Below are 13,278 nucleotides of genomic sequence, written 5' to 3' on the forward strand. Positions count from 1 at the left end.
CGCAGCTCCAGAGAGAATGTGCAAACTCCACACGGACAGTCGGCCGAGGACGGAATTGAACCTGGGTCCCTGGCGCTATGAGGCAGCAGTGCTACCCACTCTGCCGCTGAGCCGCCCATAATAGGTGAAGATATTTACCTTGCAACATCTTTGTATGGAGAAGGGGGACACCCAGCAACCGCCGTGGAGGTTGGGTGTGGCACTGGGCAGATAAGGGGAATGTGAATGGATTGGGCGGCTATAGGCACGTGTCGAGTCCAATAAATACAAGGGGGTCTCTCCCTCCACGTTTTGGGGAGGCATTGCAGGCGGTATTAAGGGAGGGGGGGGCAATTTTATAAATTGTTTGCCAAAGAGTTGGGGCCTCAACTAATGGAAATGTTCAAGGATTCGTTAGCTGCATGTGGGGGGAGAACTCCCACCCACGTTGGTACAAGCTTTAATTTTGGTCATTTTGAAAAGGGATAAGGATTCAGAGGAGTGTGCTTCCTATCAATCTTATGGCATTGCTCCATGCAAATGCGAAGCTGTTGGCCAAAGTTGTCAACACGCTTGGAGAATTGTGTTCCGGGGGTGATATGTTGCCCGATTTAGGAGGTTGATTGTGGTGGTGACGCCCCGACAGGTCAGGAAACTGAGGTGATAATACCCATGGACACGGAGAAGGCGTTTGACCAGCTTGAGTGGGAGTGGCTTTGAGGTTTTGGGGCGGTTTGGGTTTGGACCAGGGTTCATTGGCTGGAATAGGTTGTTGTACAGGGTCCCTATGGCTAGTGTTCGTACTAACACAACAAGTTTGGGGTATTTTCATTCACTTCCCCGTTACATTTTCCATTGTCGCTGTGGGCACAACGGTGTGGAACACTTAGTGTCCCTATATGCAGCCAAATTGTTGGTATACGTGATGGACTCAATCTCTAGTGTAAGTAGTAGGATTATGGAGATGCTGAATAAATTTGGCGCTTTTTAGGGGTATAAACTAAATATGAGGAATATATGGGAATCATTGGTAGGGCGGGTTCAAACGTGAAAATGACTGTCCTTCTGAAGTTTTTAATTGCTTTATAGAATCTCTCAATTTGCCAGCTCAAATCTTTTTTTGGGAGGATAAATAGGATCATTTTGGCCTTTGTTTGGGCAGTACCTCTGATTCAGGGAGCCGAGCTGTTTTGCAAAGGGACAGGCAGCGGTGGGGGGGGGGGGGGGGGGGGGCGTTGGTGTTGCTGAATTTGATTAACTATGAATAAAAAAAAAGTTAATGGCGGAATCTTGCTGGTGGAGATAAAGAGGGAGCAGGAGTTGGGTGGTGCATTTGGGGGGTGGGGTTTGGAGTGAGACCTACTCATGTGCCAGATTGAGTTTAATTCAATTTAAAGTGGTGCTCAGAGCACATATGTCAAAGACGCGTATGAGTGGGTTCTTTCCAAAGGCGCAGGACAGATACGAGCGGTGGGGCCGGGGAACCACACACACATGTTCTGGTGTCCCAAATCGGAGGGGTTTTGGGGTCCTTTTTGGGATAATGTGGGAAACTTTAGTAGTGAAGGTGGCCCCGAGCTCGTGGGTGGCGATATTTGGGGTGAGAGTGCAAGAGGGGAGAGAGGATGATGTATTGACCCTTGCCTCCCTGAAGGCTCGGAGGAGGAGCTTGCTAGAGTGGCGGGTTTCGGAGCCGCCAAGAGCAGCAGGGTGGGTCAGTGACCTGTCGGAATTTTTACATTTGGACACGATAAAGCTTTCTATTAGGGGTTGGGAGGAGGGCTTCTACTCGAGTTGGAGGATGTTAATTTCCTCCTTTTAAGAGTTGGTAATCATCATTGGGAGGGGGGGCGGGGGGAGGTTTGTTTTATAGTGACAAAACGGGGCTTCTGGGGTGGTATGGTAGGTGGGGTGTTTATAATGAGAATTGTATGATGTTGGATTGAATATTGTGTTTTGTATATGAAAAGAAAATGTCCTGAATAAAAATATTTTAGAAAATAAAGATACAGTTGGTTTCAATTGGTGCAGTTTCCAGTTCTTAAAAATCTTAGAAGCAACTGCATGACAACTGGCTCCACTTAACTCCAAATTGTTCCAACAGAAGTCAATTGGTCCAGTCCGATTCAAGTGGCTTCAGTTGAAGTCAACTGGGCAAATGGGAAAACAACTGGTTTCCCCACTGTAAGCGTCAGTTATCCTGGTTTTATGCAGTTGAGCCAGTAAACAAACCACTGGTACCAGTAATGAAATGAAAATGAAATGAAAATCACTTATTGTCACGAGTAGGCTTAAATGAAGTTACTGTGAAAAGCCCCTAGTCGCCACATTCCGGCGCCTGTTCGGGGAGGCTGGTACGGGAATCGAACCGTGCTTGCTGCTGGCCTGCTTTGGTCTGCTTTAAAAGCCAGCGATTTAGCCCAGTGTTCCAATGTTCCAGTTTAAACCAGCCGGATCCACCTCCTGCTTGTTGTAGAAGTAGAATATTGCTAAAAGATTAGACTGCCCGGTCACAAGTTGATAGTCATGAACCTGTTGCGTTTGATAGCAGTTCCAGGTTTAATAAACCACCCTCAGTCTTTATTTTTTGTTGGGGGTGGGAGAGGGGGAGGGAGGAGGAGAAAGTAAACCAAACGTTCAGTTACTCTTTAACCAAAATTAATTCAAGTTTTGTAAGCACCATGTACAGAGACTATAACCATTGTTAGGTAAACAAAGATAGTATTTCAAAAAAATAAATTTTGAGTACCCAATTATTTTTCTTCCAATTAAGGGGCAATTTTGTGTGACCAATCCACCTACCCTGTACATCTTTGGGTTGTGGGGGTGAAATCCACGCAGATACGGGGAGAATGTGCAAACTCCACACTGACCCGGGGCCGGCATCGAACCTGGGTCCTCAGCACCATGGGCAACAGTGCTAGCCACTGCGCCACCGTGCCGCCCCAAACAAGGGTGGCTTAAAGAGATTTCTAATTTTGAAAAAATAATAATTTTTATTCACTTACAGGATGTGGGCATCATTGGTTAGGCCAGCATTTATTGCCCATCCCTAGTTGCCTTGGGAAGGTGGTGGTGAGTTGTCTTCTTGACCCGCTGCAGTCCTTCAGGTGTAGGTACAACCACTGTGCTATTAGGGAGGGAGTTCCAGGATTTTGTCCCAGCGACAGCGAAGGAACGACAATATATTTCCAAGTCCGGATGGTGCTTAACTTGGAGGGGGACCTCCAGGTTGTAAAGGTGAAAATTAGAAATAAGTGGCGGAATTCTCTGTTTCTGAGACTAAGTGTTGACACCGGGGCAGGATTCGCGGAATTACGACAGCAAAACTGGTGTCGCACCTGGATTGAATCAGCGACTGTGGAGGGATTAGCACCGGTGCCATATGGAACACAATCACTTCCAATGAGAAACAGTGCGGGATCCGTGATTGACACTCGGGAGACCGACAAGCTGCAGCCGCATATACACACTTCACTCCCCGAACACACTCCACCCAGCCAACAAGATGACACTGGTTGAGCTGGAGCGTGCCCATCCCACTGATGGGTTTGCTGCGACTGGAGGTGGGGTGGGGGGGGGGGGGAATGGGGAGGGGTCTGAGGGGGTTACCTATTCGACCTGTGGCCCTAAGTTCACAGTGAGCTGTTAGCGGCGTGTGCTGCCTTGCCGGCTGCGGCAATTGTGTTCCGTGCCCGTCCACCCTGACCCCACAGCCCACCTCCTGGCACCCTCCAGGCCCTGACGGAAGCCTCCCAGCCAGCGACACAACTGTCAGCAAACTATGGCGATGTTGGACACTTTCCGTATCCCCTCTCTCCCCCTCAGCAGCCACGGTGCCTGTTTCACAATTTTTAAAAGCACAAGTGAACCTCGCTGTCGGGAATTTGACCCAGTGGAGGTGGAGCATCACAGAGGCCCTGAAAAATACAGGGTTAGGCCTCCCAATGATATCCCAACGGCATTTACTGTACGTGCGGAGTGGAATGCAGTGACGCCGCGAGGCACCCGTGAATTGCGATTTTGCATGAAACCAGCACCCGTCACGATTACGGAGTAAAAATCGATTCTACGCCGAATTGCGTTTCCCGATTCCGGCATCGGCCAACGGAGAATCCCGTCCAAGGTATAGTTTTACGTGGGTTTAACTTAACGTTTCTGTGCCTGGAAGGTAAAGCCTAGAGTTAGATTCTTGCTGGACAAAGGTGTTTGTAGATGTGGGGGTTGGTTAAGTTCCAGCTCTGTTTCTGTTGTGCTTAGAGAGGGCTACAGTGTGAAGAATAAATAGTAGTAACGGGGCATGGCTTAGAAACAGGGGCCACTTCCCAGAGGGGGAAGTCTTATCTGGAACAAAGAATAGTTGGAGACCGGTTACTGGGGAATGCAGCTCTGCCAGGAGAAGCTGGTCAGGATAAGGATGTTGCAAAGATGCAAGCTTCCTAAGGAGCTAGATATAGTTCAAATAACCAGGGAATTGGGACAGAATGTTTCAGACGACAGAAGTTAAGTAAACCGAGACCAAGGTGTTGTTCAGAATTCAACAAATAATTTGATTTAAAGAGGCATATTGTAGTAACTAGATTTAATACGGGACAGCAGACTTCAAAGGTAGATGAAACATTTGATGTAATTTCAATAAGAGTCTGGGAAATAGAGAGTTACTGCAATTTTAACAGTTTGTACAGCAGTCAAGACAAAGACATCCTGAAGGGTTCGATGTAAAATCCTGGACTGGCTAAATGTGGAGCAGAAACTCTTTTCAATAAAGTCAGTTGGAAAACATGGGCCGAGTTTCAGAATGCAAACCGCCAAGGCCAGGCATTATTATAAGAGAAGATTTTAAAGCATGTTTTGGGAGTGGAATTTGTAAGCACTCACGTGGCAATCATCTGGAGGGATTTGGAGGAGAAATCCTCAGACACTAACTAGGGTTCAAAGTGGAGTGTGTATTTGACCTCAGTCATTTAGTGTGCTTAAAAGGGACTTTGTGTGTTTGAGATCATTGTATCTTACTTTGTAATCCATGTTGATCTTAAAACCTTGTGTATAAGACCATAAGACATAGGAGCGGAAGTAAGGCCATTCGGCCCATCGGGTCCACTCCACCATTCAATCATGGCTGATTTCAACTCCCATTTATCTGCTCTCTCTCCATAGCCCTTAATTCCTCGAGAAATCAAGAATTTATCAACTTCTGTCTTAAAGACACTCAACGTCACGGCCTCCACCGCCCTCTGTGGCAATGAATTCCACAGACCCACCACTCTCTGGCTGAAGAAATATCTCCTCATCTCTGTTCTAAAGTGACTCCCTTTTATTCTAAGGCTGTGCCCCCGGGTCCTAGTCTCCCCTGCTAATGGAAACAACTTCCCTACGTCCACCCTATCTAAGCCATTGATTATCTTGTAAGTTTCTATTAGATCTCCCCTCAACCTCCTAAACTCCAATGAATATAATCCCAGGATCCTCAGACGTTCATCGTATGTTAGGCCTACCATTCTTGGGATCATCCGTGTGAATCTCCGCTGAACCCGCTCCAGTGCCAGTGCTCCTGTGCCAGTATGTCCTTCCTGAGGTGTGGGGCCCAAAATTGCTCACAGTATTCTAAATGGGGCCTAACTAATGCTTTATAAAGCTTCAGAAGTACATCCCTGCTTTTATATTCCAAGCCTCTTGAGATGAATGACAACATTGCATTTGCTTTCTTAATTACGGACTCAACCTGCAAGTTTACCTTTAGAGAATCCTGGACTAGGACTCCCAAGTCCCTTTGCACTTCAGCATTATGAATTTTGTCACTGTTTAGAAAATAGTCCATGCCACTATTCTTTTTTCCAAAGTGCAAGACCTCGCACTTGCCCATGTTGAATTTCATCAGCCATTTCTTGGACCACTCTCCTAAACTGTCTAAATCTTTCTGCAGCCTCCCCACTTCCTCCATACTACCTGCCCCTCCACCTATCTTTGTATCATCGGCAAACTTAGCCAGAATGCCCCCAGTCCCGTCATCTAGATCGTTAATATATAAAGAGAACAGCTGTGGCCCCAACACTGAACCCTGCGGGACACCACTCGTCACCGGTTGCCATTCTGAAAAATAATCCTTTATCCCAACTCTCTGCCTTCTGCCTGACAGCCAATCGTTAATCCATGTTAGTACCCTGCCTCGAGTACCATGGGCCCTTATTTTACTCAGCAGTCTCCCGTGAGGCACCTTATCAAAGGCTTTTTGGAAGTCAAGATAGATAACATCCATTGGCTCTCCTTGGTCTAACCTATTTGTTCAAATAACTCTAACAGGTTTGTCAGGCACGACGTCCCCTTACTAAACCCATGCTGACTTGTCCTAATCCGACCCTGTACTTCCAAGAATTTAGAAATCTCATCCTTAACAATGGATTCTAGAATCTTGCCAACAACCGAGGTTAGGCTAATTGGCCTATAATTTTCCATCTTTTTCCTTGTTCCCTTCTTGAACAGGGGGGTTACAACAGCGATTTTCCAATCGTCTGGGACTTTCCCTGACTCCAGTGACTTTTGAAAGATCATAACTAACGCCTCACTATTTCTTCAGCGATCTCCTTTAGAACTCTAGGATGTAGCCCATCTGGGCCCGGAGATTTATCAATTTTTAGACCTCTTAGTTTCTCTAGCACTTTCTCCTTTGTGATGGCTACCATATTCAACTCTGCCCCCTGACTCTCCTGAATTGTTGGGATATTACTCATGTCTTCTACTGTGAAGACTGACGCAAAGTACTTATTTAGTTCCTCAGCTATTTCCTTGTCTCCCATCACTAGATTACCAGCGTCATTTTGGAGCGGCCCAATGTCTACTTTTGCCTCCCTTTTGTTTTTAATGTATTTAAAGAAACTTTTACTATCATTCCTAATGTTACTGGCTAGCCTACCTTCATAATTGATCCTCTCTTTCCTTATTTCTCTCTTTGTTATCCTCTGTTTGTTTTTGTAGCCTTCCCAATCTTCTGACTTCCCACTACTCTTTGCCACATTATAGGCTTTCTCTTTTGCTTTGATGCATTCCCTAACTTCCTTTGTCAGCCATGGCTGCCTAATCCCCCCTCTGATAACCTTTCTTTTCTTTGGGATGAACCTCTGTGCTGTGTCCTCAATTACTCCCAGAAACTCCTGCCAGTGCTGTCCTACTGTCTTTCCCACTAGGCTCTGCTCCCAGTCGATTTTCGTCAGTTCCTCTCTCATGCCCCTGTAGTTACCTTTATTTATCTGTAACACCTTTACATCTGATTCTACCTTCTTTCTTTCAAATTGGAGATTGAATTCTACCATATTATGATCACTGCCTCCTAAGTGTTCCCTTACTTTAAGATCTTTAATCAAGTCTGGCTCATTACATAACACTTGTCCAGAATGGCCTGTTCCCTCGTGGGCTCCATCACAAGCTGTTCCAAAAAACCCTCCTGTAAACATTCAATGAATTCCCTTTCCTTGGGTCCACTGGCAACATTATTTACCCAGTCCACCTGCATATTGAAGTCCCCCATGATCACTGTGACCTTGCCTTTCTGACATGCACTTTCTATTTCGTGGTGCATTTTGTGCCCCTGGTCCTGACCACTGTTAGGAGGCCTGTACATAACTCCCATTATGATTTTTTTGCCTTTGTGGTTCCTCAACTCTACTGTTAGAGTATAACTGTTAAGATAAGGGGGAAATAAAGGTGTACTGTATAACAGTCCAATTTTTTCATGTTTAATAAATGTTTTTTCCTTGTTAAAATTAATCAGCAATCCTGTGACTCTGTTCCTTCATGTTTTAGAAAAGATAAGTAAAGATTATGGTCTTACAGGGTTCCATTCTAGGATCTTCCCGTTCAGTTATAACACCAACTGGAGTTGTAACTCCGTCAAAAATTAAGTTAATTGTTTTCTCCAGTGGAATCTGTCTTGTGCATTAAGGTCACCCAAGATCAAGAGGTGCCTGTTTTAATACCTGTAACTTGACTTTCAACTGCGTTTAGCACTGGATAAATGTAGCATGGTATACCTGTTGTATTTCACCTCCCAGAGTAGATGGAAAGTTGAGGAGAGCTGTAAGATGTCAGTATGTAGATCTGTTGCCAACATTTCCTGACCAGAATCAGTTGAGTGCTAAAGTACATATTCCTTTAAATTATCCTGTTTTTTGGTGTCAATAATCTTGGGGTACACTATGATTACTACCCACATCACTATGATGTGGGCAGCACAGTGGCACAGTGGTTAGTACAGTTGCTTCACAGCTCCAGGGCCCCCGGTTCGATTCCCAGCTTGGGTCACTGTCTGTGCAGAGTCAGCACGTTCTCCCTGTATCAGCATGGGTTTCCTCTGGGTCCTCCGGTTTCCTCCCACAGTCCAAAGATCTGTAGGTTAGGTGGATTGGCCATGATAAATTGCCCTTTGTGTCCAAAAAGGTTAGGTGGAGTTACTGGGTTACGGGGATAGGGTGGACGATGGTGTGGCACAAATCGTCAAAATATTCAGGCTGAAAAATAAAAATGACAGTGAAATGTATTGTGGGCATTTATGCCCTGCCACTGGGATTCAACTAAATCTTAACAATAAATGCACTATTGACCGATCTTGCCACTTGTTGCACTACACTTTCTTAACCTAACTTAAGCTATTTCCCCTTAAGTTAATACCCCTTAATACCCTGTTCAAATTAAAAGCACAATATTGCAGATCCTGGAAATCTGAAATAAAAACAGGAAATGCTGGAAAAACTCAGCAGGTCTGGCAGCATCTGTGGAGAGAGCAACCGAGTTAACATTTCAAGTCCAATATCACTCCACTTCAGAAAAAGAGTCATTTTAGACTCAACATTTTCACAGTTTCTCTCTGTGCTGCCAGACCTGTTCAAAGTGAACCTGGTGAGAAAGGTGTAGGGTTTTAGAAGAATGGAATCACCATTCATAAGCCATTATGTAAACACCGCAAAACTATATTGCACACTCCTTCATATCATTGCTTTTGGCAAAACGGATTGTGCAACTCCTCCTTGAACAGTACCAGTTTTAAGGCCACTGATTCCTTCAGTGATAAATAACTCTGCATTTTTGAAAGTATGACTGAATAATGTGCGTCTGTGTGTAAGTGATAGATGCATGGTATTTGGTCTTGACCTAAACACAGATGTTTTACAAACGCGGTCCATTTATAACGGTGTCCAGCACACTGACGTATACTTTTTGAACTGAGACATGAAGGACTGAATCTTCAGGATGGTGAGCACCCAGAGTCCTTCACCCTGAGAGTTGGCAGGGGAACCCTTTCCTACTGACAGGCCTTCGGCCATTTTACGCTTAACTGAGCATTGTTTGGCAGCAGGTGAGACCTCCGCCTGTAATTGGACGGAAATTCTGCCTTGGAGAGCTGTTGGTCAATCTGATTGGCCAACAGCTCTCCAGCCCCTCAAGGCACAGCATGCATTGGCCAGAAAAGGCCAAATCCCGGCACCAGGGCTGTGGTAAGTACGGTGGGTCCCATTGAGAGGAGGGTAGGGGATGCCCTGGGATTAAGGCGAGGTTGGTGATTTCATTGTCGGGGGAAAGGCACGAGAGAAGCAGAGGGAGGGCCAGAGCTCCAGAGTCCCTGATGGAGGATGCCCCCAGCTTAAATGTCTCCCCATCTCCCCACACTGCACCATTATCAGCCCAAACCTTTGTAAACTTGGGAGTCAGAAAGTCTTTTGTGCTGAAGGGTGTAGGAAGATGTCTTACAACTAACCGTGTTAGATGCCCCACTGTAGCGAAACCCAGCCCAAACATTTCTGAAAGGCTGTTTGCTGGATAGAAAAACAGCAAAGTTTCTAATAATGCAACAGGAGTGCTATAGGTGAGACTGTGTGTCAAGACTGACTGATCAAGTTATGGGCATAAAATGTCTCACAAGCCTACTTTGGGGATGGGAGGTAGAATCTGTTTGACTGCTTCTTGGAAATGCTGTTAAATAAACAGTTGTCATCACAGAAATGCGCTGGGCAATGGAATGATGAAACCATCACAATCTTTTTTAAGTCTGACTAGAACATGCAGTATGTAAAGCCTCCTGTGTACCAGACACACATGTGCAAGTTCCTCTCAGAGTCACACACACAACCCTGACTTGGAAACAAATAGTCATTCCTTCTCGGTCGCTAGGTCAAAATCTTGGGAATCCCTCGCTATAGCACTGTGGGTGGTGTACCTGCGTCACGTGGACTACAGCGAAGAAGGTGGCTCACAATTACCTTCTCCAGGGCAGTTGGGGAGAGGCAATAAATGATGGCCTTGCTAGTGGCATCCACATCCCAGTCTTCATACCAAATGTAAGCAAAGTTCAGCTCCTCCATGACAGGTAGAAAATCGATAGCTGAATGACTAACTAATATCTCCAACTCGAGAACAGGAATCATCATCTACTCTGTATTTAGCCCTAACATTAGAAGAACACCACAATGACAGATGTGAAATAATCAGAATGCACTATTTGAAAGGGTAGACAAAGCAGATTTAATAACCGCTGCGTTCAACAAAACTAACATAACAGGTGCAAGGTTGCAACCCAGCTGTGGTCTAAGGCAAAGGAGTCAATTGCTTTCTTGTACTTCGTTTGATGGACTAACTAAGTTGCCATTTGGCTTAGCTGAAATATAATAGAGGGCAAATTGGAAAAAAAATACACACTATAATACATTAAATTTCTATGACTACATCACTACTACCAGCAACTAGTAACGCTAAGAACTCGGCACTAAATTAAACAACAGAAACACACAGGTTCTAATCTCTGGATTATTACCCAAGAAACATGCAAATTTCGTACATCATAGGGTACATCAAGTCAGAGAGCTGAATATGTAGCTCAAGACTGGTGTGGGAGAAGGAGGTTACAGTTCATGGGCACCAGTTCTGGGGAAAGTGGGGGCCCACCGCTGGGACAGGCCTACATCTGAATCATGCTGGTATACTTGCAAATCTCATAAGGCGGAATGTGGCGACTAGGGGCTTTTCACAGTAACTTAATTTGAAGCCTACTTGTGACAATAAGCGATTTACATTTACAACTAGGGCAGTTGAGCGGGCTTTAAACTAAATAAGGGTTAGTGGGGGGGGGGGGGGGGGGGGCGGGGGGGGGGGGGGAGAGAGCAGTTCTGTAGATGGGACATGTCGGCTTACAAAGCAAAAGTATATAACAGCATTACAAGACAGCTATTTCGGTAATGATACCCAGAGTGTGATAGGAAGGGATAGAGTATACAAACATTAAAAAAGCAAATAGGGTTAAAAAGGAAAAAAATGGTAACAAGGCTAAATGAATGGCTCTTTACTCAACATTCGGCACAAAATAAATGAATTAATGGCATAAATTGAGATTAATGGGTATGATCTAGTAGCCATTAGGGTTAGAGATGTGGTTACAGATCAAAACTGGGAACTAAATATTCAGGGATATGTGACCTTTCATAAGGACAGGCGGGAAGGAAAGGGTGGTGGGGTAGCTTTGTTAGTACGAGTTGGAATAAGTATAACAGCGAGGAATGATCTTGGATCGGAAGACATAGAACCCAAATGGGTGGAGGCAAGAAATAATAAGGTGGAAAAGACACTCTCAGGAGAAGCCTTTAGGCCCCTAACATTATCTATACTGTAGGCCAGAGAATAAATCAGGAGATAAAAAAGGCATTAAAAAAAGTCAGCACTTTAATCATGGGTGACTTTAATCTTCATGTAGATTGGGAAAATCAAATTGGCAGAGGTAGCCATGAGGAAGTAGCTACAGAGATATTGGATGTACTTGTAGTAAGCTTCCAAGAATTCTTAAATTCTGGCAAAGTTCCGGAGGATTGGAATAATACCTTTGTGACATCTTTATTCAAAAAAGGAGGGAAACAAAAAACAGGTAACTATAGGCCAGTTAGCTTAACTTAAGGATGTAATCAAGCAATCAGCATGGCTTCATGAAGGGGAAATCATGCCTGACAATTTTATTGGAATTCTTTGAGGTAGTAATGAGCAGGGTAGATAAAGGCGAACCAGTTGATATAATATATTTGGATTTCCAAAATTGCTACTTAATAAGAAAGAGCTCATGGGGTTGGGGGTAGTATATTAGCATGGAGAGAGGATTGGCTAACTGATAGAACAGTAAGGAGTCTTGCAACACCAGGTTAAAGTCCAACAAGTTTGTTTTGAATCAATAGCTTTCGGAGCACTGCTCCTTCCTCGGGTGAATCTTCAACCTGTAACTAGTGGAGTGCCACATGGGTCTGTGCTGGGCCACATCTATTCGCTATCGTTGGTAATAACTTGGAGGAGGGAAGTAAATGCACTATTGCCAAGTTTGCGGGAAACACAAAAATACATGGGAATGCAAGAGATGAGGATAACAGAGTCTACAGAGGGATATAGACTGGTTAGGTGAGTGGCCAAACATTTGGTAGATGGAATATAATGTAGGAAAATGTGAAGTTATGCACTTCGGTACAACTAATAAAGGCACTGAATATTATTTAAATGGTGAAATACTTCAGAAAATTGCAGCACAGATGGATTTGGGGGTCCTGGTGCATAAATCACAAAAAGCTAGCATGCGAGTTCAGCAGGTAATTGGGAAGGGAAATGGAATGTTGACCTTTATTTCAAAGGGAATGGAGAATAAAAATAGGGAATTACTGTTAAAACTATACAAGATACTAGTTACCACACCTGGAATATGTGAAGTTTTGGCCCCCTTATCTAAAGATAGATATATTGGCATTGGAGGCAGTCCAGAGAAGGTTCACAGGTTGATTCCAGGTATGGGGAGAGCTCGAGAAGATTGGACTTGTACACATTGGAATTTAGGGGAATGAGACTTCTAGGATTCTCAGGGGGTTTGACAGGGTTGATGCTGAGAGGATGTTTCCTCTTGTGGGATAGTCGAGGACCAGAGGGCATTATCTAACCATATGGGATCTTCCATTTAAGACAGAGATGAGGAGGAATTTATTCTCTTAGAAGGTAGTGAATCTGTGGAATTCTTTACTGCAGAGGGCTGTAGAGGCTGGGTCATTAAATATGTTCAAGACTGAGATAGACAGATTTTTAATCAGTAAGGGAATCAATGGGATAAGAAAGGAAAATGGAGATGAGGATTATATCAGATCAGCCATGATGCCATTGAATGGCGAGCAGACTCAATGGGCCGTGTGGCCTACTTCTGATCCTGCGACTTATGATCTTATGCAACATATGAACAAGTGTAATAAGATTAGTCCCTTAAGTCCGTTCCGCTATTCAGTGAGATCCTTGATGATCCGT

At 44.6% G+C, this 13,278-nt stretch overlaps 1 protein-coding gene across 1 annotated transcript in view; it reads left to right on the top strand.

Moving 5' to 3' along the window:
* gnal2 (guanine nucleotide binding protein (G protein), alpha activating activity polypeptide, olfactory type 2) overlaps positions 1-13,278 on the top strand; it is a 550,721-nt gene that overhangs the window by 110,347 nt on the left and 427,096 nt on the right. The window lies entirely within an intron of this gene.

Source organism: Scyliorhinus torazame, chromosome 11 (assembly GCF_047496885.1).
Source record: "Scyliorhinus torazame isolate Kashiwa2021f chromosome 11, sScyTor2.1, whole genome shotgun sequence".
In the NCBI taxonomy this organism is placed as follows: Eukaryota; Metazoa; Chordata; class Chondrichthyes; order Carcharhiniformes; family Scyliorhinidae; genus Scyliorhinus; species Scyliorhinus torazame.